The sequence below is a fragment of the Talpa occidentalis genome, unplaced genomic scaffold, assembly GCF_014898055.3.
Source record: "Talpa occidentalis isolate TD23 unplaced genomic scaffold, MPIMG_talOcc4v2.1 talOcc4.17, whole genome shotgun sequence".
Taxonomy (NCBI): Eukaryota; Metazoa; Chordata; class Mammalia; order Eulipotyphla; family Talpidae; genus Talpa; species Talpa occidentalis.
This window is the reverse complement of record NW_023601754.1, coordinates 34,544,947-34,571,817: the sequence shown is the minus strand read 5'-3', so window position 1 is coordinate 34,571,817 and position 26,871 is coordinate 34,544,947. Positions and strand designations below refer to the sequence as shown.

The 26,871-nt window shown below is 44.7% G+C and overlaps 1 long non-coding RNA gene across 1 annotated transcript in view; it reads left to right on the top strand.

Annotated features, from left to right (window-relative positions):
* Positions 1 to 26,871, top strand: part of LOC129146079 (uncharacterized) — a 55,343-nt gene that overhangs the window by 25,404 nt on the left and 3,068 nt on the right. The window contains exon 2 of the long non-coding RNA XR_008552487.1: positions 15,596 to 15,682. This is a non-coding gene — a long non-coding RNA (uncharacterized LOC129146079). The remainder of the gene's footprint in view (positions 1 to 15,595; positions 15,683 to 26,871) is intronic.

Genomic DNA, 26,871 nt, shown 5'->3' with positions numbered 1-26,871 from the left:
TAGCAAGGTTGTTAAGAAAGACAAGTCAGGGCCTCCCCTGGTGGCACAGTGGTTGAGCACTGGGCTGTGAAGCTGCCCATAGCCTCTGCAGCACCGGTTCTATCCCCGGCTGCCAGGCGAGGGTCCCACATGGTGCGACAGACCTCTCTTGCCGCGCCTGCTGCTCCCCTCAGCAGTGTATTTCGTCAGTCTACCTGTTCTGTTCCCCTCTCTGGCTCTGGTGAATTCTCTCACCCTCCTGCACTTCTGGTTGTACCCAGTGCTTATATAAATAAATAAATAAATCTTTAAAAAGAAAGAAAGAAAAGTCAACTCAGTATACGAAACTATAGAAGATGTAAGTATTTGCTCATTACAGGGAATGAGAATAATAGATTCCAAAGTGTAGAAATAAGAAACATTAACTTGTGTTGTGGGAAATTGTTTGGAAACAAAGTGATGAATGGACAGCGTGTGGAGTATTAGGAAATGGATATTGAAGAAAGGACTGTAATGAGAGAGGCAGAGAGATTGAGACCTTGGGCTTTAATTATTGTAGTGATGAGGATGATGGTTGCTATACAACCAGTGGCTTAAATGAATTCTTCATAAGTAAATCAAATGATGGATCTACCCTGATTGACAATGGATGGGGACCATTATCTGTTCTCCCTGTGACTCGAGTCCTTTCTTTGCACCCTAATACCGGGACCACACTGAAACTCCCACTGACTCTCCCAGAAGCATCTCTTCAGATCTAAACTTCTGAAGTCACAATTTAGTACATACCCTGCAGAGTAAAATCATGTTCACTTTCCTTTTCTTTTTACATTGATGGAAACGAGTTAAGGAAGAAAAAAGGAGAAACTAGAGGAATGTAAACCAGGTTTTTGTTAGAGAAATGCCAAGGAAAGTCATTGGTAATCTGAACAATAAAACCAGTGGTGTCAGGGGTGGAGCGGAAATGGTGGAGTAAGCAACATGCATGGGATGTATGATTCTTCATTTACTTTAGCTTTTTGCAGTGATAGTCTAAGACTAAATAGAAGCATCTAGACTGTCTTTGAGGTTCCTGACCTATGGGACATGCTAGTGTTACTAACTTCTTTCCTTATTATTTATTTTTTTGTAAAGAAAAATCAGGATACCCTTTACCATAGACAACAAATTTGCATATTGATTTATTTTATATTTTGGAATACATTAAAAGATTTCTTCCTATTGAGCCAAGCTATTTTTCACCACAGACTCTGAAAAACTGCCATTTGTGTATTTAATGTTCCTTCAGTTCAAATATACTTAATCATAATTAAATTCAGTTGAATGGCTTTTAAAAGAAGTTAGTTGTTAATGTGATTGGCAGTTTTCTGTGCCTTTGACAACATCTAATGAAATATGCCTGGGTGGTGTGCAACGCTGACAAATGCTAAAATTTATCTTCTATGATCTCTAACTAATGTAATGTGATTATGTTGAATCCTCGGTTTTCAAGAAGGCATGTTATTACTTCCCATTATCTAAATAAGAATGATAAATGTTCAAGATTTTCATTAAATACCAACAATCTTGGAATTAGTATTCTTCGGCTACTTTTTTTTTTTTAATGAAAGTATTATTTTGTAGGAGGAAATAGAGTGAGGCACATAATACATCATGTTTTCTTCAGAGAAGTATTAAGTCATTATATAGCAGATGTTTCACATTCATAAACAGGGGAAGAAGATAGTGATGCTGCAAACACTACTTTTAAGGGTCACAAGTCTGCAGCTTTCTTGTCACCACTAGATGCCAACCTTGCACGTTTGGCAGGCACGTCCTATCTGGTTCTCTTCTGATGAGTTGGGTTATGACTTAGGGAAATGCACCGTATTCCCCAGCATTCAAAATATAATTATCTTTGAAAGAAACTTGCACTGAGGTTAAAAATTATTCTCCACTGTCAATGTTATTACTTACATGAGGTAGAAGTATTTGCACAAAGTGTTAGTATGACTAGATTTTTTTTTTTTTATGTTCTCTGCAGTTTGGATTAAATTTTAATTCATCTGGTTTTTTCCTCAACAAATTTTTTTAATGTTTTTAATTTTTTTTTATATTTTTAATTTAAATTTTATTTTTTTATTCCCCATACAATTACAACCCCCTTATTTTGACCCCAATCCCCGCTTTCCCCGCCCCCCAACCCCCAAAGAGTGTCTCTGGCTCATAGTTGTTTGTTGATTTTGATATTTTCTTTCTTGTAGTGATTCTTGATGAATTTCCGTGTTCTTAATTTTCGGTTTTTTTAATTGAAGTACTTTTTTTACATGGTAATTTTTGCACATTACATGATTCCTGCCCTCAGGTGTGGACAGTGTAGTCCCCCCATCACCACAGCACCTGTAACCCCAGGCCCTTGCGCTCTTCCCCCGCTGTCACCCCTCCCCCTTCAATTCTGGATGCTTTCAAGCTTTATCTTTGTTTGATCTCTATAGCCCACATATAAGTGAAACCATCCAATATCTATCTTCTTCCTTCGAATTCTTACGCTTAGCAGAATCCCTTTCCAGTTCTATCTGTGTTGCCACAAATGAAGTGAGTTTATCATTTGATCTCTCCCATTGTGTGTATAGACCACATCTTCTTGATCCAGTCATCTGCTTTGGGCCATTTAGGTTGTTTCCATCTCTTGATTTATTTATGGTAAATAGTGCTGCAATAAACATAGGAGTGTAGCTTTCCTTAAAAAGTGGAGATACCCACATGGCCCAGCAGACCTCTCCTGTCTAGCCCGTTGCTCCCCTCAACAGTGTATTTCATCAGTCTGCCTATTCTGCTCCCTACTCTGTCTCTGGTGAATCCTCTCACCCCCCACACCTCTGTCTTACACCCCAGCTTTTTTATGCAATACATAAATAAATCTTTGTAGAAAAAAGGAAGTTTTTTAGTTTGATGTTGTCCCAGGTTTTTTTATATTCTCCTTTGTTTTCTTAGTTTCTGGACACACATACTCAAAGATGTTTCTGAAGTTTATGTCATGTAGTGTTCTGACTTGGTTTTCTACTATGTATTTTATGGTTTCAGGTATTATAGCTATGTCTTTTATCATTCTGAGTTGATTTTTTTTGTATGATGTGAGATAGCAGTCTGGTTTCATTCTTTTGCATGTGGCAGTTCAATTTTCCTAACACCATTTATTGAAGAGATTTTCCTTGTTCCAGTGTATATTCTTGATTCTTTGTCACAGATTAGTTAACCATTTGATTTTCTAAATGTGGTCACTTTCTGTGGTGCTGTCAACTCTGCTGCTTTGCCTGCTTTGAAAAAACAGCCATTAGATTATAATCTTCAATATTACAGAGGCCGGGCTCATTTTTCCTCTCTATTTTGTCCCAAATAGCTAACATAGTTAGATATCATAGTTAGAACCATGTGGAAGTTTCTATGTAAGTATAATAAATATTTGATGACTTAGCATATCAGTAAATCAATAAATTGATAAATTATGGAAGCCATAGAATGGGGTTAGAAGAAAAATGGAAAGGGAAAGATGAGGGAGAAAGGTGATAGAAAAATTTATCCATTAATAATAAATGCCTTTTAAATATTTAGGTCGTCTACAACTCTGATCTGGGAAATTGGAGATAAGGATTCTAGTTCCAGTTTAGATCTGTAATACTTTCGTGACTAAGGGAAAATTTAATCATATCTGAAACTCAGTTTTCCCATCCAAAAATTCGCAGGCTAAGGCCAGGTATTTTTGTTGTTGTCATTGTTGTTCATAAATAGCAAAATAGATAAAGGAGTTTTTTCTTGTAATTACCACTCAGTTCTGAAATCCATGAACAGACTGAAAAACCATGTGCTCTTCAAGGATCCATAAGACAGATGGGGGCACAGGGCAAGGGATGAACCCCAAATCAGAGAGAGAGGTAGGCTCATGTGGGGAGTCATGGTTGACCAGCAGAAATCGCCACAAGATGGAATGGTGAGGTAGGAAAACCTGAATTGAAATTGACAAATTGCCTGACTGGGGAGGTTAAGCCTGAGAGTTAAAAACTCCACAAGCCCCTAGTCACAGGGGGCTCCCCAAAATATTAAGAGATTTACCTTCAAATACTCCATGGGGTTTCCAAAGTGAGAGAGAAAAATCCCTGGCTGCCTCCAGCAGACAGTGGAAGGGAAAAAGGAGCATCTGAAATCCAGTGAAGCACCTGTTCTTATTAACACAGCCTGCCCTGAGGGGAATGTACAGTAGTTAAGGGAACAGAAACTTTCAGGGTATTATCAAAGCTTAACTGACCCAGGGGGAGGAACATGCCCAACTCCCCAGAGCCATCTTGTCTGAGTAAGAGGTGGGGGGTGGTGGGGGAGAAATACTGGTGAAGTTTCCAGTCCAGAAGCGCAAGCTCACTAAAAGGCTGAAATTTTAGAATGGAATTAGAGAACCCTTCCCCTCCCCCAACCTCTGACCATCACTTTCCTGAAGGTCTATTTAAAACACTTCTTTTAGTCCACACATCACGTCGTGTCCTGCTATCAACAGAAAATTATAAGGCACACACAAACAAAAAGATACAAAATAGAACTTTAAGAGACAGCAGACATCAGAACCAGACATGGTTGGGATTTAGTTATTTTCAGCAAATAACTATGATTAAGAGGTTAAGCGCTCTAATGGATAAAGTAGACAGAATACAAGAATGATGTATTAGCAGGCAGGGTGAGGGGTACTCTGGGCCCCCCAAATCTGCCTTCTCTAAATAGGTTCTGCCCTCTGCCCTGTCAAGACAAAATATATTCTAGTGCATAAAACCTCAGTGGAAAATAATGCATTTTGAGTGCAATAAAGAGAAGAGATATAATATAGTTACCAAACCAGCACCCAAAGTTGCCCATCCCCTAGTGGGTAAATGTCCAGCCAAACAGGGCTGGCCCAAAGCAGGACCACTGAGGCCCAGAATCCTGCCACAAGCCTATGGCACGATCTGGCACAGAAGGGACCAGACAAGTCTGAAAGGAAAAGAGAAAAATCAAAACCCAAGTCAAGATAAAGGCTGCCATCATCAGCCTCCCCATGGGTCACTCACCCACATCTCTGTCTCTTTCAAGTATCTCCCTCCATGTCCCCCAAGTTCCTGGGACTTGTCCAAGGCCAAGAAACAAGTGCAGCTTCTTCCCATGTCTCTCTGCTCCATGTGCCTCCTCCAGGTGGTCTTCTTTTTTTTTTTTTTTAAAGATTGATTAATTGATTGATTGATTGATTTATACAAGCAGCACTGGGTACAGTCAGAAGCGCAGGAGGGTGAGAGAATTCACCAGAGTAGGGAACAGAACAGGCAGATCGACGAAGTACACTGCTGAGGGGAGCAGTGGGCGCTGCAGGAGAGGTCTGTGCACCATGTGGGACCCTCGCAGGTGGCTGGGGATCGAGCCGGTGCTGCAGAGGCTGCGGGCAGCTTCGCAGCCCAGCACTCAACCACTTCACCACCAGGGGCCTCCCCCTCCTCCAGGTCTTCTTGTTTCCCTTCTGTCTCCCAGTCTTCCCTCACTTCTCCCTACTCAGCTCCACCCTTCCTTGGGTGGGGCAGGGAACCTGGAGCCTCCCCTTTCCCTGGGGATTACCCTGCTCCAGATGGACAGTGTAAGCAGGGAGATGGAAATCCTCAGAAGGAACCAAAAAGAAGTGCTCCAGATTAGAAACACTGTCAAAGAAATGAGGAATACCTTTGGAGGCTGATTAGTAGATTGAGCTCAGTGAGAAAAGAATCTGAGCTTGAGGTGACCGCCATAAAAACCTCCAAAATGGAAAACAGACAAAAACAAATCGTGTGTCTAAGAACTATGAGGCAACTGTAGAAGTGTAACATACACACAATAGGGATGCTAGAAAAAGGAAAAGCGAAAAGAAATGAAATACTGGACACAATAATGACTGAAATTATTTCAGAATTTTTTTAAATAATTTAAGAGATTTTAATGAGGTACCATTGTTTTACACACTTGTTAATTTTTTTGACAGTATAAGATTTCTCCCCCCAGGTCACCAGGTCCTGCCACCATCCAGGCACCTATTGTCCTCCACCTCAGTCCACTGTGCTCTCCCCTGACCTAGTTGGCACACCTCCCCTCTTCAATCCCCCCCCCCGCCCCGATGCCTCAGGTATATGACCTGCTTGTATGGATTGGTGTTAAAGTTTGTCTTTGATCCTCTGTTTGGTTTCTCTATATTCCACACAGAGGTGAAATCATCCAATATTTATCTTTCTCCTTCTGACATTTTCTGCTTTGCAAATCCGTTCCAATTCCATCCATGTCCCCACAAATGGCATGAGTTTATCTTTTTCATCACTTAGTAGTATTCCATTGTGTGTATAGACCAGTGTTCTTAATCTACTCATCTGGTTTGGCGCATTTAGTTTGCTTCCATATATGCCTATTATAAATACTCCTGCAATAAACATGAGTATAGGTTTCCTGTAGTGTTTTTGTGTTCTTTGAGTGATATCTAGGAGTAGAATTGCTGGGTGGTATGGCAAATCCATTTTTAGTCTTTTGCGAAACCTCCACATTGCTTTCCGTGGTGGTTAGACCAATGTAGATTCCCACTGCGGTGTAGGAAGGCTCCTTCTGCTCCACACTCTCACCAGTGCTTGCTGTTTCTTTATTTTTTAATACAGGCCAGTCTCACTGGTATGAGGAGGAAACTCATTGCAATTTTGATGTGCATTTCCCTGATCAGTGATCATCATTTTTTCATGTGCCTCTTGGCCATCTGCCTATCTTCTTTGGAAAAGTGTCTGTTTTTTTCTTTTGCCCAGTTTTGTTTTGTTTTTAAAGATTTATTTATGTATTTATTTATACAAGCACTGGGTACGGTCAGAAGCATGGAGGGTGAGAGAATTTACCAGAGCCAGAGCAGGGAACAGAACAGGCAGAAGGACCGAAGTACACTGCTTAGGGGAGCAGCGGGCGGCAAGAGAGGTCTGCACGCCATGTGGGACCCTCGCCCTGAGGCCGGGGATCGAACCGGTGCTGCAGAGGCTGCGGGCAGCTTCGCAGCCTAGCGCTCAACTGCTGCACCACCAGGGGAGGCCCTGACCAGTTTTTTGATTGGGTTATTTTGTGGTTGTTGTTGTTGAGTTGTGTGAGTTCTTTGTAGGTCATTGATATCAATCCTTCATGAGAAAGTGAAATAAAAACTTATTCTGAATTGATTTAATAGTAACAATGTACTCTATTAAGTATGCTTACATATGTAGCATACATTGTGTATACATACATTTATGCTTGTGTTTGCCTGTGTATTACTTATGCATAAGTAAATTGCATGATATCAGTGATGCAAGGGCTGGGAGAGAAGAATTAGGATTAGTGTGTTGCTGTAAGACACTCATGCTTCCTGGGAAGCAGTAGTGTGCGTCTCTGCCAGGCACTTGTAAACCCTTCTCTCCCCAAATACAGGGCATAGTTATGCCATCCAGTGGAGTGGCTGGGTCATAAAAGCGATGACACTAAATCAAGAAAACCCCTTCTTTGTAAATATGTCTATTTAATGTCATTTCAGCATTCTAATAGATATTACAGTGTATTTATTTATTTTTTTAAATAGAGGCATGTTTGTTTATTTGTTTGTTTGTTTGTTTTGTTTATACAAGCACTGGGTACAGTCAGAAGCACGGGAGGGTGAGAGAATTCACCAGAGCCAGAGCGGGGAGCAGAACAGGCAGACTGAAGAAATACACTGCTGAGGGGAGCAGCAGGCGGCAGGAGAGCTGCTGAGGGGGGCAGCGGGCGGCAGGCAGGAGAGGTCTGCGCGCCATTTTGGACCCTCCTCCGGTGGCCGGGGAGCGGCCGGGGATCGAACTGGTGCCGCAGAGGCCACGGGCAGCTTCGCAACCCAGCGCTCAACTGCTGCGCGCCGCTGGGGAGGCCCTAGATATTACAATTTAAAAGAAACCATGTAAACATTGTAACCGTGCTTTTAAAAATGTATTTGCTTTCAGAAAATTATTGCAAGAAGTATCTTATAGAAGTGCTTTACCTCATGTCTCAGTTTTAAGCATTATGAAACAAAATATTTTCCTGAGCACCACTAGAGCTGGTGGTTAATACTACCTTTGAGATTACAATAACTAATTTTTCAGCTTTGTGTTCTCATTACTTTTTATTCCTAAGTCTTCACTGGAATCTGTTTCTCCTCCCCGCCCCCCACATACACAACCACATGAAGAATTCTGCAAACAAAATTCTGCTCCTTCATCTAGAAGTGGGAATTCTAAGGACAGTGTTTCCAGAACAAAAATTTGTGGAGAAGGGAATCCATGAATATTAACAATGGACTCAGGGACTGACTAGTTTCTGCATTCCACAAGCCTAATTTAAAAAAACCACTATTATCACAGCTACTAAAATACTTTTTTCCCTAATGATTGGGGGTAGGAAGATAGTAATTCTTTTGCAGATCAGAGCACATAATGCTTTTAAGAAGAGAGAGAAATTGGTCTTAGAAATACAAGAGAGTGATGCAAAAAGGCAACATTATCTTCTTGTACACGAATAAAAATTCTTGAGATAAGTAAGTCCTTATCTTGGGATTATATTCCAATAAGTTTTAGGGAAGAGGGGCCTGTGAGGTAGCTGAAAGTGTTTTATAGAGAAGTGTCCTGTTACTCTAGAGAGAGCGAGGGCTTTATAACACAGAATTTGATAGAAGAATCAAGATTCCTGTATCTTGAAGGTAGGTAAAAAGTACTCAGTTTCACTTCACGGATTGAAAGCATATCAGCAACGGTGAATCTCAGAGCCAGAGCAAGCCAACAATCAGAAATTCTGTTTAGCCAAAGTGTATTTTTAAGTGCTGATTTATTTCTCCAGTACAAAATTGAGGTAGACAACATGCTCCCAAAATATTTTGCAGCTTTTCTTTCTACTAAGAGGTAGAATTTGCTTTGACCAGTAGAATATGGTAGAAGTGGTATCCTTAGGCTTGCAAAGCTAGATCTGAAGATGTTTGCAGCTGTGGCTGTATCTTCAAACCATGACCATCATGTCGTGAATAAGACCGGGGTGAGAGAAAATGAGAAGATGGAGACTCCATAATCTCAGCCATGCCGGCTGTCCCAGCTGAGCCCCCACACCTGTGAGAGACACCCCTCCCCACCCCATCCAATTGTCTTCCTCCAGCAAAGCCACCAGCTGGCTGACTCTGCAGGTGACACCAGTCAGAGCACTGCCAGGTCAACTCAACAATCATAGAAAATCACAGATATTCATTCCAACACAGTTTCGAGGTGGTGGAAAAGTGTTTTCAAGATTTAATTAAAAATGAATTCCTTAAAATGCAAGCAAGATAGGTGGGTACTGTAAAATGGTCTCTTGAAGATAAATACAAATCCCTTTGCTTGGAGGGTCCAAAAGAGGCACACCTGAGCACCGTCCAAATGCAATTTGGGACAAGATTTTGACAGAAAGGCTTGGATTAAAAGTGAAATGTACAATCACACTGTGCATGCATATTCATATGCTTGTCACAACATAAATGTATATAGCTAGCTATTTCCTAACATATATAAATATAGGGTGTTTTGACAGGTATGACAGATCTCTATACATTTATATCCATTGCTATCAGTATTTTTAAAACTAGTATGATGAATGCTTATTTGCTGCATTTCATTATTTTTCAGTCATGGTATATCCATAGAACAACCGCATCTCGTTTTTAAAATAAGCAAACCATTTTGCTTTCCTGTTAACCTCTGACAGTGCAAAGTAAAATGATTCATTAAATACATACTCTGATTATTTATGAGATGCTAACTAGGTGTGTGATGTGCTAATTATTAAGAAAATGCACATTTGGAACATCTCCAGGTGTCTCTCTAGTTCTCCGGCTCGTCCCCCAGGTGTAGATGTGCTCCCTCTGGAAGAACGTCAGGGCGCTGCACCATCTCCTCGCTGTGCTGACAACAGTTCAGGACTGAAATTCAGAAAACCATTCTACATTATGTTTGCAATAGATAGTAAAAAGGGTAAGACAATAAAGACAAAGGTGTATTTCATGTGGTAGGGAATGAAATGTTTGTAACAATTTTAAATGAAAAAAGTTGTTTTATTTTCCATCATGGGAACAGTAGGTAGGACGTGGTATTGTAAAAAGACATAAGGAAAAAGTGCAAAAAAGACAAGATGAAGGAACAAAATTCATCTCAAGCATAATTAGTAATTATTTTTTAAATTGTTCTATTTTTCCTCATTTGATAGCTATTCTAAATTAAATACTAGCTTGTGCATTGAGAAAACATGTAAAATATTTCTTAAAATAACTTTATCTAAAAATAGACGTTGCTGTATTATTGACAGCAACAAGAGAAACCCATAACTTTGCCCACTTGTGTACCAGGGACTTGCATAAAGTCTGTATCCATTATAGCTGTCTGAATCCTGTGAGTCTTGGTGAAAGAGTTCGGTGTCTTCCTAACCAATTTTCCTACCTCCTCGGATCATTTTCAAGTTTAAGTCACCTTTCAGACATGAAGTTCTTATGTCATTCCCTCTTCTTCTAGAATATTTGGATCACTTCCTATTAATCTCAGAATCAAGGTAAAAGCCATAAAAGCATCCAGTTATGTTTGACAGCCCACAGTTTTGGCTTTCTTCAGTGTCTCAGTCTTGCCAGACAGCTTCCTGCTCCTCGGTTTGTTTCCACTCATATCCTGCCACTGGAACATTCTCTGTCTTTTTCTAATACCTTTTCATCCTTCAGATCTCAACTAAACAAACTATAATTTACTCAAGTGAGCAAACCTAGATTTTCCTGACTTTCACTTACATATATAATCTCATTGCCCCTATAATTCAATATTTAATGCTAATAGTTTGGGAAATTTAAAATTTATTCCTCTGATTAATGTTTCTCTACTACTTTACTAGAAATTTATACAGCCAGGCTAGCAAAATGTTGGGAAGCTGGTAGAGAACAAATGTTTATTAAATGAAGGCACAGATAAGTAAAAGAATGAACTCATTCATAAACTTTTTCACAACTGGCTAGTAATTTTTTTAAAAAAAGATTTAATTTATGCAAGAACTGGGGTACAGGCCAGAGACGCGGGAGGGTAAGAGGCTTCACCAGAGACAGAGTGGGGAGCAGAACAGGCAGACGGACTGAAATACACTGCTGAGGGGAGCAGCGGGCGAGGCAAGAGAGGTCTGCTGCACCTTGTGGGCATCTCCCTGACTGGCCAGGAATCAAACCAGCACTGCAGAGGCTGCAGACAGCTTCCCAGCACTGCACTCAACCCGCTGCGCCATCAGGGAGGCCCCAACTGGCTAGTATTATATGTATTGTTAACCTTTGTCTTTTTTTACAAAGTAGACTATAAGTAACGTCCCTTGAAACAGGTATCTCTAGTTGTTTTTGACACTTTTAAAAATGAAGGATTTTTATAAAAATATTAGTTGAGAAAACTGTGGGTCTTTGGTAGACATGTGGTGGCAAATATAGGCATGGTCAATATACACTTTTTTAGACGTTTTTCAATTCCATTTATTGAGGTAAAGTTGATTTACATCTTTGTTTTTCTTTAAGTAGTGATACATAAAATAAATGCACTTTTTTTTTTAATATTTCCTTATGTATGCAGAGAACTGGGGTATAGGACAGGGGTATATGTGGGGGTGAGAGGACTCACCAGTGATATTGGGAAGCAGAACAGGCAGATTGACTGAAACACACTGCTGAGGGGAGCAGCGGGTGAGACAGGAGAGGTGCGTTGCGCCATGAGATTTAGCTCCCTGGCCGGGGATCGGACTCGGGTAGTAGTGGTGGTAGTGCTGAGACTAACCCCTAGGCCACCGGGGAGACCCAACAAAGGCACTTTGGAAGTAAAAATTTGAGGCCAGTGTACTCACAGCAAGTTTCATTGAGAAATACAGTACATTAGATCCACGAACTTGCAATTCCCTCTGGATAATAAATAAGATGCATGACACAAATGGGTAATATGAAAAGAGAGTCCTACTAAGTGTGCACAGAGGCACTGAAAACCAAGGCCCGTGGAGTTCCATGGTTCCCTGTAATTTGGAATCTTGGGATATTAACCCTTGTACCACCCATGGCTGTAAAGCTCCTCTCATTACTTTATTGATTTGATTTGTCAATAACTGATGGTTTGAGTGCATCAAACATTTGTTTGATAATATTCACCTGTCAGTTGAGTAAACATGTGACCCATTTAGAGCACATATGTCTTCAACAGAATATTTCATGCTCAAATAGGGGCGATGAAATTGTGGTTAGAAAGTACTGTGAAAAATATTCACCAGTGGCTGGCAAATGGCAGCAAAATGTAGGAAGAAGTAAAACTTTTTTTGTTTTCCCCAAGTCTTTTATGCCTAATTTCCCCTTCATCTTTGCACTTGATGGTCTTAGAGATGTTGCCTTGATGCTTTCCCGCTCAAAATCTAAATGAGCTGAGAAACAACAAAGAGAATCACTGTCAGTTTTCACCCAAGAGAAAATGGGTGTCTAGGAGAAGTGAAGGTGAGGTGTAAAATAATAATTGAATGTTTAAAACATGCACATCAGTGGAGATAATGTAATTATTTTAAAAAGAGAAAACAATAGCAGGAGTCAGTTTTAGTGGAAACATATTTGCAAAAGTGATTATCTGGGGGCCTCCCTGGTGGTCCAAGGGGTTAAGTGGCAGCACTGTAAAGCTACCCTCAGCCTCTGCAGCACGATTTTGTTCCCTGGCCAGAGAGCTACCCACATGGCACAGCAGACCTCTCCTGACTCACCCGCTGCTCCCCTCAGCAGTGTATTTCAGTAGATCTGCCTGTTCTGTTCCCCACTCTGTCTCTGATAAACCCTCTCACCACGCCACCCTGCACCTCTGGACTGTATCCCAGTTCTTATATGCATAAATAAATAAATAAATCTTTTTTAAAAAAGTGATTATCTGAGGGCAAGGTGACTGACTCCCCAGGGAGTATTCGGTGAGGCTGAAAATGGGCTGTTGTGATTAGACAATGATTAAAAAGTGATTCTGGGGGAAAATGGCATATTATTTGGAAACATACGTGTACATAGGTTGGGAAGAGTCAACATTCGATAAAGCTCTTTGCTGGCAGAAAGCTAGCTGGATGGAGGGGTAGTAGCTGTTCCTGGTGATTTCTTGAAAATATGAACTCTGAGGTTTAATGCTGAGTCAGTGCTGCTTTCTGTCTCAGGCAAGTATGAAATCTCTCTTTGCTTTCACTTCCTCATCTGTAAAATGGAGATAATAACAGAATAACAATGTTGCTTAACTCATGTGGTTGTGGAAAGGACATACTAGATTATATTTGTAAAACAGGCAAACAGGCTTATCACAGCACAAGCTAAGCCTCATCTCATATGTTTGGTCTTTGCTATTCTTTTTTTTTTTTTTAAGATTTATTTATGCATAGGGGCCTCCCCCGTGGCGCAGCGGTTGAGCGCTGGGCTGCGAAGCTGCTGGCAGCCTCTGCAGTGCTGGTTCTATCCCCGGCCACCAGCGAGGGTCCCACATGGCGCACAGCCCTGTCCTGCCGTGCCCCTCAGCAGTGTACTCCGTCAGTCTGCCTGTTCTGCTCCCCACTCTGGCTCTGGTGGATTCTCTCACCCTCTCGCACTTCTGACTGTACCCTGTTCCCAGTGCTTGTATAAATAAGTAAATAAATCTTTAAAAAAAAAAAAAAGATTTATTTATGCATACAAGAACTGGGGTATAGGCCAGAGGGATGGGGCATGAGAGGATCCACCAGAGACAGATTGGGGAGCAGAACAGGCAGACTGACTGAAATACACTGCTGAGGGGAGCAGTGGGTGAGACAGGAGAGGTCTGCTGTGCCATGTGGGTAGCTCCCTGGCTGGCTGGATATTGAACTCGTGCTGCAGAGGCTGTGGATTACTTCATAGTGCTGTGCTTAACCTTTTGCACAACCAAGGAAGCCCTGGTCTTTGCTTTTCTTAAACATGTAACATGCAGGACTCTCTGAGAAGGTCTTTCTGTTCCCTGAGGGAATGATTGACTCTGGAAAGCTGTCTTCAGGTAATGATTTGATAGGAATTCCTGGTTAAATCTCTCATTTCCTGTTTCTCCTGAGTCAGATACCAAAAGTTCTCTCAGGGTTTCCCAGTTGGATAACAGACTAGAAGGGAGTGAAGAAATAAGGAAGATGAGAGATGTGTGCTAATTTGTTAAGAAGGGAAGATTAAGAAGCGAGGTCCAAAAAGAATTATAGCGTCTCCAGGAGACTGGGGTTTAGAAAGTTTGTGTAGAATTCCATGCCTTGAAGTAAAAAGAGGTTAGCCTGGAAAGACGGACAAATCTGTTCCATAAGCGAAGGCAGTGGGACATTTACAGATGCATAATTCACAATAGCTAAGTTACAAGAACAAGCTGGGTGTCAGACAGACAGACAGAGACATGATAAATAGCTTTAGATAGATGTAGATATTATTCAGATATCACACAAAGAAATCCTGCTGTTTATGACAACTGGCGTGGTGATCATCCATCAAATGATGAACTGCAAAGTGTTAAATAAACGAAGTCAAATAGAGAAATACAAATACTGTGCGATCTCACTTATAAGTGGAATCAAAAAAAGTCAGCTCATGGAGACAGAGACTAGATTGGTGCTTGCCAAGGGCTGGCTAGGGGTGGAAGAGGAGTAACTGTAGTGTTCAAAAGATACAAATTTCCAGTTCGAAGATGAACAGATGCTCGAGTCTAATGTACAGCCTGGTGAATACAGCCCACGACTACATTACCTACTTAAAAGTAGATAAGAGTAGGTCTTTTTTTTTTTTTTTTTAGTAATGATTATTTTATTTTATTATTTTTTTTAATTTTTTACATCATTGTTCATTTTTAAACAATACTTGCTCGGGCCTCCCCTGGTGGCGCAGCGGTTGAGCACTGTGCTGCAAAGCTGCCCGCAGCCTCTGCAGCACCGGTTCGATCCCTGGCTGCAGGCGAGGGTCCCATATGGTCTCTCCTGCAGCCTGCTGCTCCCCTCAGCAGTGTACTTCGTCAGTCTGCCTATTCTGTTCCCCGCTCTGACTCTGGTGAATTCTCTCACCCTCCCACACTTCTGACTGTACCCAGTGCGTGTGTAAATAAATAAATCTTAAAAAAAGTAAAAAATTTAAAAATTAAAAAAAATATTTGCTTTCCCCGCCCCCCCAGGTATGGTCACCATAGAGTTCCCTTCCCCAAGGCACCCGTGGACCATCTCCTCAGTCCCCTGTGCTCCTCCCTCCCTCCCTCTGATCCCTCTCCCTCCGCCTTCCCTGCAAGATATCTGATTTATAATTGTTTTTGCTTTGTTGTGTAGACCTTAACGTAAATACCACCCCCAGTACAGAGTTAACTGTGTCAGGAGACAGATGTATTAACTAACCTTGTATTGATCATTTCACAGTAGATGCTTGTATCAAATCATGCTGTATGACTTGAACTTACACAATATTTTGTCAATTATAGCAATTAAGCTGGGGAGGGGACCAAATACTCCCAGGGCTTGTTAGGACACAGATTGCTGAGGCAGCCTCAGAGATTCTCATTCTGTAAATTGAGAATTTCCTTTTATTTTGTTTTTGTAGATCCCTAATGGATGCTGATGTCCTGGTCCCAACAAAACACTTTGAGAACTGCTGTGCCCAGGCAGCATTTTGCATTTTCTTCTAAAGGTACGCATACTGACAGATGTGAATTTTAATCATGCTCTCCAGAAGTCTATAGATTATTTCTAATCCCTCTTTAACCGTATCTTCAAGATTTTGAAAACTGCTTTCATATGACAGCTAAGTCCACTTCCATCCAGGATAAATTTAGCTTGTTCCATGAAATATTCTTAGAGCCCATAGCGATCAGGACACTTACTATCCTGAGAATGGCCTAGTTTGCTTTAAAATATCACTAAATTTAGTGTCAAAAGTGTAACCTGATATTTCGCATGTGATGTGGCCAGGAAAGATGGTGAGGAGCTGCAGTCTGCCTTGAGACCATATGCTCTTACTGATGTTGCCTAAATGTGGATTATCTGATTGAGCAGGAGCAAACTACTATTTAACATGGTGCTTGTGCCAACAAAAGCCCTGGGGATTTCCTTCTGCAGGAGAGTACTTGATGACAATAAGGAGGTGAAAAAGTACCTTTTATTTTTATGATAACAAATGGTTTTGTTTACACCTGTATTTCCAGCATCAGAGAGATGCTTGGTTTAGAGAAGGAGCTCAAGAAATATTTATTAAGTGAGCTACTGAATGAATATATGTCTTGCCTCACATGTTTACAAATTTCAGCAGGGTATTTAAGCAGTGTATTAAAATTAGGTTATTTTTTTTCTCCTTCACTAATTGTTGCTCAAAGGAATGGCTCCGTAGAAAACCTCACTCTATCCTTGCCCCCTCCTCAGCTTCCCACTCACACAGATGCTTACATGACATCCAAAGATTAGTCTTCATGCTTTTTAGATGATAACTTGCATCATTTGGCAGCAGTTTCAAGTATTCTATTAAAAATGTTGAGGATTTAGGTCAAGGATCTGACTTTACTATTTTCATCCTCGGTCCTAATGATTTTCTAGATCCAAAGTGAAATGATGATGATAAGAATGTGGAAGTAGAGGGCCCATTATGTTCCATGTTTGTCTATTGTAGGCACAGTTTACCTTTCCATTTCTCACAAGGGTTTGCGCAGAAGGCATTTCTATTTCCATCATCTCAATAGGGAAACTGAGGCTGAGAGATGTTGGGCAGATTAGTCACAGTCGTCAGATGACAAGGTAGAGGATTGTGTTGGGAAGAATGAGTAAATTAAAGAGGCATTCATGTAACCAATGACGTTACTATGGGTAGCTCTTCCATCTGACAGATTATAAAGGGCTACAAAAATAAGCAGATGAAAAGGAAAATTTTCTTGGTCTGAGGCAAATTTTTTTCAAGTAGGCAATTGCAGACACCCACCCATAAAGGAATTAGATATAAATGAAATAAAAGGCAGAAACAACAGGGGCCTCCCTGGTGGCACAGGCAGTTGAGCGCAGCGCTGAGAAGCTGTCCGCAGCCTCTGCAGCAAGGGTTCGATCCTGGCCAGCCGTTGAGAATCCCAGATGGCGAAGCAGACCTCTCCTGTCTCGCCCGCTGCTCCCCTCAGCAGTGTATTTCATCAGTCTGCCTGTTCTGTTCCCTGCTCTGTCTCTGGTGAATCCTCACACCCTCCTGCACATCTGGCCTGTACCCTGGTTCTTGTATAAAAATAAGTAAATCTTAAAAAAAAAAAAAGGCAGAAACAACAGTATAAAAGGTAGGTGGGGATAATAGCCAAATAGAAATCTTGGAAATTTGTATGTGCTATGAATGATTATATAATTACCCATATAATTGATTATTTGTGTGTGTGTGTGTGTGTGTGTGTGTGTGTGTGTAATGAGTAACTCTGAACTGAAGAGTTACTGAGAAAAATGTGTGATTTCATAGAGAGTAGTAAAGTCATCCTGAATTCAACTCAAAGACAAATTTTTTTAATTTTAATTTTATTTTTATATTCCCCATACAATTGCAAGCCCCTCATTTTGACCCCAATCCCTCCTTTCCCGCCCCCAAAGTGTGTCTCTGGTTCATAGTTGTTTGTTGATTTTGATTTTTTTCTTTCTTATAGTTATTCTTTTGCCTGGTCCCTTATTTAGGTTTTCTAGATTCCTGCTATGAGTGAGACCATCCGGTATTTTCCTTTTTCTTTCTGGCTCATTTCACTGAGCATGATCCCTTCCAGCTCCATCCATGTTGATGCAAATTGCATGTGTTTATCTTTTTTGAGTGCTGAGTAATATTCCATGGTGTATATGTACCACATCTTCTTGATCCAGAAAGACAAATATTTAAAATAAAAAGTAGATGAGAAGATTGGAGCAATGGCAGACAGACTGAAAATCGTGTATTTATCTGGCAGGTGTTTCAGAAAGAGAACATGGAGTGAAGGGTGTAGAAACAATGGTCAAGACATGTAGCTTTGTGTTTTCACAGTTTAAGGCAGGAATTGATCCCATCAGGGTCCAGGTCAGGGTGCCTCAAGATGGGCCAAGGGAGCATATTGATTATTTCCAATTAAGAGAAGCAATAGGGGATGGGATCATACCCTAAACCTCCCTTTCTCCTAAAAGCAGGTGTTTTCTCTTATTTTTCTCCTATTTCCTCGAAAAGCAGGAAATAAATCTGTTTGTCAAAAGTGCCCTCCCTGCACAGAGACGGAGAGACATCCTTATCAGAGATCAGGGACCAGAAGTCATAGAAATAAACTACTTAGTTCCCTAAATTAGTTGTTCAACCCAAAACTTGCAAGAGTTTTCTTTGTCTTGTCTGTTCTTCACAGACGTACTAGTTCTTTGTCTGAAAGCTAGAACCACTGTCTGACCTGTGTTCCAGAGATGATGGTTCTCCAAGTATAGGCAATTAATCTGCCTTTTCCCTTACTGATCTCACGTGTCAGTTTGCTGTTGGGTTAGCCAGAGGCGGTGGAGGTGAGATCCACCCCACAGTGTCTCCTCCTAAAGTCCTTTGCTCAGACAGGGTCACTAAATCCAGTCCAACATAAATAAGAGTAGGCCTTAGCCTAGACACATCCGAGTGAGGCTACAGATGAGGGGAAAAAATATTAAAATCTGCAGGAAATGAGATAATTACTACTGAGTCAAGGTAAGTGCACTGAGCAGATTCGTCCACAGTAATAGATGCCAAGGAAGGTGATGTCTTCAGAGCTGCAGAAAATAAGACAGATTAACCAGTTTACTTTGCCCTTAATTTTGAAAGATAAATGAGTTTTCAGAGTTAAGTAAAAGAGATCAAGGGAGAAATCCTCAGTGAAGGAAATATTAAATCTATCGTTTACTTCCGAAGAAAAGGGACTTGAAAAGGCAATCAGATAAGTTCAGGAAACAGCTGAGCAGATAGAGTGCTCTCATACTTTTATGTTTTAAAATAGATTAAACTAAAATTCTAGATAACAATAGCAAGGCAGAAAGTTTCCAGAGTGAAAGTATACTAAAATCTATGTCTTGTTATGTCAAGTTTAGAAATACTAAATGCTTAGGTAGGTTAGATTTATAAATGAGTGTATTTTTAAAATGTATTTTCTAAAGAACCAAAATTCAGATGTTACTTTCAGAAACTACAGATGCAAATGAAGATCCCTGAAATTTTAAATCAATAAACTTTAAATCAATAAAACTTTAAATCAATGTTTTTTCTCGACATACGAGAAAAAAAATTGAAGTCAAGAAAATGATACACAGAAACTTTCAATCCAAAAATGCAAGGAAATATAAAGGTAATAGAGTATTATCATTAATTAAAGCCTTAAAGTTTAAATTGTATTTTTGATATATCCAGCTATTGGGTTGTATCAGAAAAATCATGATGTATTTTTTTCTATTTCTCAAGCAAAAAAGTGTCACGAATTTTCTGATAACCCAATATTTTGTGTTTACAAGAGACACAGCACTCAAATTATACAGGAGAGTTAAAAAAAGAGTCAGAATGAAATCTCTGTGCAAACAAAAACAAAGATACCTACTGTGGCACTATTTCTATCCTAATTGGATTTTAGGAACAGCATTTATAGAACAGTAAAAGCTAAAAAATCATGTTCACAACAGTAAATTTATACTTCAAAGATTTATTAATAAAATAGAAATTATATTACCTAGTAGAAATGTATAAAACTTTATGCAGATAATCCATAGAACACTGTGCCTTTAAAAAGTAACACAATGTTATACAATATTCCACACAGTCAGAAGCATTTAAAATACAGGTAGTGTGAGAGTAACGTGGTTACCTGGCAGATAGGGGTTCTTGCACAAGTTCAGTAAGATTCTGAGATGCACTCATAAAATTGTAGCCCTCCAAATACAAGTCATATAAAGCAGATAAAGATAAAATAATGCAATGTAGTGTAAGCTTCGTGTGTGTGTGTGTGTGTGTGTGTGTGTGTGTGTGTGTGTGTGTGGTAGGTGGTGTGTGTGTGTGTGTGTGTGTGTGTGTGGTGGGGGTAGAGAGGGATTTGCCATTTGCATCTCCAGTGCTGCTCTCACCTGAGACTAGGACACCAACCCATAATTAGCAATCCAGGCCACTAGGCAGAGGAATGAGGGAATCAATATGTGAAACTCCTTTCTTTAGAGGTTTCAACTCTCAGAGGCAATGACTTGAGCTCTGCGGAGCTTGTTCAGCCTTTGCTAACCCTCCTTCTGCTCTGATTATTCTCGGCAGCTCGCTGCCATCAGTCACCCTCCTCACAGAGCTCCCCGGCAATCACACAAACCCAGTTTGCATCTGTCAGGCTCTGCCTGAAAAAGTCTGAATTCATGCAAATGTCACTTCTCAGCCTGTGAAGCCCAGAGTGGGGCTCTCATTCAACAGATGGGCCCCATGCAAATAGAAAGGGGAGCGCTCCCCACGTTGCCCAGCTTCAGTCAAAGGCAAGTTCAGTCATTTATTCCTCCTTCTGAAACCTTTAAAAAAATTTCACTTTAATGGTGACACCGTCTTTCTCACATGGTTGATAAATAGAACAATGGCAGCCTTGTGGAAATGATCAGAAGCGAGGCAAAGCAGATTGGTAGAAGAAGCTCAGACCTTGGCATCAAATCTGGCTTTAAGTCTTCGATCTGCTGCTTGACAGCTCGTTTTGGGGAGACTGCTTACCTTGAGGCACTTGGAACCAGAGTGACTCTGGTCTCCCCAGCCACGTCTTGCTCCAGATTGTCCCTGGCCGCTTTTTCCAGTCACCATCACATACATACTTATCTGTTCCCTTTTATGCTGCTGCTTGTCAGCATCTGGGCACACACTAAACCCTCTGGAGTGATGCCACCCCAGACCCCTCCACTTAGTCAACCCCCCTATTCTTTAGGATATCCTCATCACTGCACCAACTGAGTAGTACAAATTAATTTCACTTCTGTGCTTATTTTTTGAGATTCATTTATTTATGCATACAAGAGCTGGGGTACAGGCCAGAGGTGTGGGGAGGGGCATGAGAGGATTCACCAGAGACAGAGTGGGAAACAGAACAGGCAGACTGACTGAAATACACTGCTGAGGGGAGCAGCGGGCAAGTCAGGTGAGGTCTGCTGTGCCATGTGGGTAGCTCCAGGGCTGGGGATTGAATTTGTGCTGCAGTGGCTGCTGATAGCTTCATAGGTTGCGTCTTAACCCTTTGCAGCACCAGGGAGGCCCTCCTGTGCTGATTTTATCAAAGTGTCTCTGCAAAATAATGTAAAGCTATGAGTTTAGGGGCCAGGCTTATTTTGTGCTTTTAGCAACTCACCACTGTCCTAAATCACTTCCTCACCCAAATCTCCACAGTACTTGAAGCCTCAAGATGCTCCAGGGCCCCTCCCAGACTGAGGGTGGGGAGCAATAAAGGCCCAAACATGGTGGACTCCTATTTCCAGGGCCCCCCTCGATGGCTGAAGATAAACAATAGCATGAATGCTTTCGCAATGGAAACAAGATTGTTTTTGAAATAAGATTAAAAATCAGAATAATTTTAGATTTTTGCAAACTTTACAAAGATGCTATTGTTTTTCCATCAGCCCTACACCCAGTTCCCCATATTATTAACACCTTGCAAAGGTGTAGCACAGCTAAGGAACCACCATGACTGCGCTGCATTCATTAAGTAAAGCCCACGCACTGTTAGAATTTCCTTTTTTTAGTTAAGATTTATTTATTTATGCATACAAGTGCTGGGGTGCAGGCCGGAGATGTAGGGGGTGAGAGGATTCACCAGAGACAGAGTGGGGAGCAGAACAGGCGGATCCACTGAAATACACTGCTGAGGGGAGCAGTGGGGGAGATAGAGGTCTGCTGCGCCATGTCGGTAGCTCCCTGGCTGGGGATCGAACTCGTGCTGCAGTGATACCGCCTTATTAGAATTTCTCTAATAATTTATAATACTAATTCCATGCACCTGTAGCAGCACAGATCAGTCGGTTACTACACTCCCGTGCTCGGTAGGCCTAGAGATCCAGCTGGGAGCACAGCAGATTTGATTCTGCTCCTCAACAGCCACAGCCTCTTCTGGAAGGTTCCACGGCTGAGTGGGGGTAAACTCCCATCTGTGGGCTAACAGTATCTGAAGCTTTGCTCACTTACGCGCATGCTGACCCGTGGTGATGGTTCTCCGGGAATGTCTCTGGTCCCAGTAGCTACTTCTGCTTCGGGTCACCTGGGGTGATCGCGCTGTCTGGGTTACAAGGATGAGCTGCTGGGGCGGGTGGGGAGGGGGGGATGGTTTGGGGGGGACGCCTTTCCTGGCTGCACCTGCGCTGTCTGGCAGCGCCATTCATCTCTACCTTCCCCGACTGGGAACACAGTGAGTACATGCATCCCTCCCTCTCCCTCCTCTGCCCTCCAGTCACCCCTACCTTCGTAGCCCCTCCTGGCTCTCCCCCTCCACCCTTTCCAGCCCTCCCCTTCTCTCACCCCCTCCCTACCCCCCTTCCCTGCTGCTGCCCCCACCTACCTCTCCCTCTTCCCACTCCCAGCCCACCACCTCCTCCCTCTCCCCAACTCGCCACCCCCCCCTTCTTCCCCCCTTCTCTCCTCACTCACCCCTGTCCTCCTCCTCCTCCTGCCCCCTTCCTCCCGCCCCATCCAGCCTCCATCCTGTGATCATATCCTCTCTCCCTCTTGGCCATCTGGCCTTACCTGCCCTCTCCACCTACCGCACCTCTCCTCCTCTCCTCCCAACTTCCCCTTCCCCTCTCCTACCTTCTGCCCAGCCCTCCTCCCTTTCCCTTCCTGCTCTCCCTCTCCCTCCCTCCGCATCCTCTCTACTCTCCCTCTCCCTACCCCATTGTCCCTGGCCCCACTCCTGCCTTCTCTCTCCCTCCTCCCCCTCCCTCCCTTCTTGCTCCCCTCCAGTCTTACTCCCCCATTGCCCCACAGGCCTAGTCCCCCCCAGGCTCCTCTCTTCTCCCTCCCAGCTTCCCTTTCACTCACCCAATGTCCCCTTGCCCCTCCCCTCCCAGCTTTCCTCCCCTTGGCTCTCCCCTTCTCTGTCCAGGCCTCCCTAGTCCTCCCTGCCCTCTGGCTGCCCCTCCTCCCAGCTTCCCTGGCCGCCTCTCTCACCCCCCATCGCCACTCTACCTGATGCCCTCCTGGCTTCCTCCCTCTCCTCCCCCCACCTCCCCCCTCCACCACTGCTCACCCTTACTTCCCCTCCCCTCCTTTGTCCCCTCCTCTCTCCCATCCAACTCGCCCCCATCTTCTTTGATTTAATGTAACTTAGTTTTTTTAAAAATGTTTATTTATGCATAAAAGAACTGGGGTACAGGCCACAGATGTGGGGGCTGAGGGGGTTCACCAGAGACAGAGCTGGGAACAGAACAGGCAGATTGTAGTACACAGCTGAGGGGAGCAGCGGGCGAGGCAGGAGAGGCTGTGCCATGTGGGTAGCTCCCTGGCCCCGGCTCACACTTAGTTGCGGCGCTGTGGACAGCTTCCTAGGTTGCGTCTTAGCCCCTGCGCCACTAGGGAGACCCCCCCCCCAATCTTCTTAGCCCCTCCAGTCCCTACTCTCCCCCTTCCATCTTCCCTCCACGCTCGCTTCCCTGTCCCCCAACCCTCTCCTTCCCCTCCCTACTCGGTCGGTCCGGTCCTCCCCTCCCCCTACTCACCCTTTCCCCCAACCCCCTTCTCCCCGTGCCATCTCTCTCCTCAAAACTCCCCTGCTCCCTCCCACCTTCCCTCCACACCCCAACCCTCCACTGCCTACTGCCCCTCCCCTCATCTTCCCCCCTCCTACCCCCCACCCGCTCCTCCCTGTCCTCCTCTTCTCCCCCAACCCTGCTCTCCCATCTCCCCCTCCTCATGCCCCTCCTCTTCCCTCCTGTCTCCCTTTTCTCCCTTCCAGCCTCCCTCTCCCGCATTCTCACCCTCCCTTGTCTCTTCCCCTCCATCTCAGCCCCCTCCCTACTCCATTCTCCCCCAATCTTTCCTCCTCTCCCCTTGCTCACTTCCCCTTCCCTCTCCCATCACTCCCCCCCACCCTCTGCTTCCTATTCTCAGGTCTTCCTCTCCTGCACCCCCTCACCTGTTCTCCTTCTAGCTTCCCTGTCCGCTCCCTCTTCTCCCCTCTTCCCTCCCTCCCCACCTGCCCCTCCTCTGCTTCCCTCCAGCTTCAGGCCTGTCCCCTACTCTCCCTCCTCCCATCTTTCCTCTCCAGAGGGAGAGGGTGGCCTGTCCTTTTCCCATCCAACCTTCCCTCCTCTCTCTACTCCCCTCTCTATTCTCCCCTCCTTGCTCCACCCTACCTCTCCCATTTCAGCTTCGCCTTCCCCCTACTCTCCCTCCTCCCCTCTTCTCTCTCCTTTCTCCCTCCCACCCTCTGCCTCCCTATTCTCCCACCTTCCCCACCACTCCTCCCTCATCTGTTCTTCCTGTCCTCCCATCATCCCATCCCCATCTTCACTCTCCCTCCTCCCCTGCCCTCCCCCACGTGTTCTCCCTTTTCTTCTATCTTCACCTCCTCTTTCCCTTCCAGCTTCCCTTCCCCCCATGTGTGGTCACTGGTCTCCCTCAACCCCCTGCTCTCCCATCTCCTCCTCCTGCCCCTCCTCACACCCCTCCGCTGCTCTCCCTCTCCTGCCAGCTTCTCTTCCCCTCCCGCCTGCCCACTTCCTGCTCCACCTCCCTTCTCCCTCCTCACGCCCTCCCACCTTTCCCCCTGCTCATCCTCTCCTCTATCTACTCCCCTTTCTCCCTGCCTCGCTTTCCTCCCTACTCACCCCTGCCTCTCCCATTCCCATCACCCCTGCCCTCTCCTCCCGCTCTTCTGTTCCCATCTTCACTCCCCCCTCTCTTCCCTCCTCTCCATGTTCCTGTCTTCCTTTTCCTCACCCCCACTTTCTCCTCCGGTCTCCCCTCCCTCCCACATCCCTCCCTTGTCTGTTCTCCCTCTCCCTGCGCCCATCTTCCTCCCACTCCTTCTCCCCCACCTCGCCCATCCCCACTCTCCCCACCCTCCCTAGTCACCCCTCCCTCACAGACTCCTATCACCCTCTCCTTCTTGCCCCTCTCATCCTCCCACTTTCCCCTCCTCTCAGCTTCCCTCCCTCTCCCAGAAAAGATGGGAGGAGAGGGAAGGGGAGACATGGGGGAACAGAGGAGGGCTGCGATGAGGGGGATGGAAGGTGGGAGGCCATGGAAGGGAGGAGAGTAGGCAGTCCAGGTTGGAGGTGATGGGAGAAGACTGTGGGACAGGAAGGGGCTGGAAGGGAAGACAGGAGGGTGGAGGGAGAATGGAGCAGGGAGGGGCGGGGCGAGAGGGGAGTGGAGCCTGGAGGAGCTAAGACAAGGGGGTGGGAAGAGGAGCACAGTGGGAGGATGGAAGGAAGGATGCAAAGAGGGGAGACTAGTGTTGGTGGAGAGGGAAGTGTTGACAGGGATGGGAGAATGGGGAGATGGAAAAGAAGATGGGAGGAGAGGGCTGGGGAAGATGGAAGGGGAGGTGAGGGTGGGAGCAGGAGGAGGTGAAGAGGGGAGAAAGGAGGGATGTGGGGGAAGGGAGGGAAAGGCGGAGAGTAGGGAAAAGGCGGGAAGAGGAGGGAAGGGATGCTGGGGGAGGCAGGGGTGAGTAGGGAGGAGAGGAGAAAGGAGGGAAGATGGGAGGAAGGGGCAGGAGGGTGGGGCTGAATGGGGAGTGATGGGAGGATGAACAGGTGGATGAGGGGAAGGAAGAAAAAGGGGACAGAGAGAGGGGAGGGAGAGTAGAGAGTTGAGGTAGGGAGGGTAGGGACTGGTGGGGAGAAGAGGGCTGGCTGAGATGGGGGGGTGGGAGAGGTAGTGGTGAGTAGGGGGAGCTTGCAGGAGGGGAGAAGATGGGAGCAGGGAGAGGGAGGGCAGGAGAAAAGAGCAGCTGGCGGGAGAGTTAGGAAGTGGAGGGTGGGGGTGTGAAGGGGGCAGGGCTGGGAGGGAAGGGAAGGAGGGAGAAAGCAGGGAGTGGAGTAGGGAGGGACAAGAGGGTGGGGGGACAGTGGCTGGAGAGGAGGGGAAAGGAGGGAAGTTGTGAGGAGAGGGAAGGGGGAGGATGACAGGAGAGCCAAGGGAAGCCTGGAGGGGGATGAGAGGGGGGGGAGGGAGAAGAGAGGAGTGCAGGAGGTGTGGGGAGAGGGGAGGGGAGGAGGACAGAGGAGGGTGTGGTGAGGGGCAGGAGGAGAAGGGGAAGAGAACCTGGGAGGGCAGGGCCACAGGCGAGGGAGGGGCAGGGAGCAGAAAGGAGAGGGAAGACAAAGATGGGAGCCAAGTGAGAACAGATGAGGAAAACAGGGAGGTGAGGGCAAAAGTGGGGGGTAAGAGTGAGGAAAAGGGAAGGTGTGAGGAGACAGATGGGGTGGGAGGGGAGGAGGGAAGACAGAACAGGGAAGGTATGAGGAGGGAAAGGGATGATGGGAGGATAGGGAAGGGGTGTTGGGGATGGGAGAGGTAGGGGTGAGTAGGGAGGAGCGGGTAGGGGAGATGGGAGCAAGGAGGAGAGAAGGTTGGGTGGGAGAAGGAGAGAATGTGTGAGAAGGAGGGAAGATGGACACACAAGAGTGGCATGGAGAGGGGAGAGAAGGGGAGGGAGAGGGATGGGAGGATGGGGGGGCAGGGGAAGAGAAGAGGGGAGGAGAGAGAACAGGGGGGAGGAGAGGGGGAGCAGGAAGTCGGAGGGTGGGGTGTGAAGGGGCCAAGGAAAGATGGAGACACAGGGCAGGTGTGATGAGGAGGGTGGGGAGAGTGGAGGGAGAACAGAGCAGGGAGGGGAGAGGGTGGGGAGGAGCAGAGGAATGTGGGAGAAGGGAGGGAGGGGAGGAGGGCGAGAGGGAGAG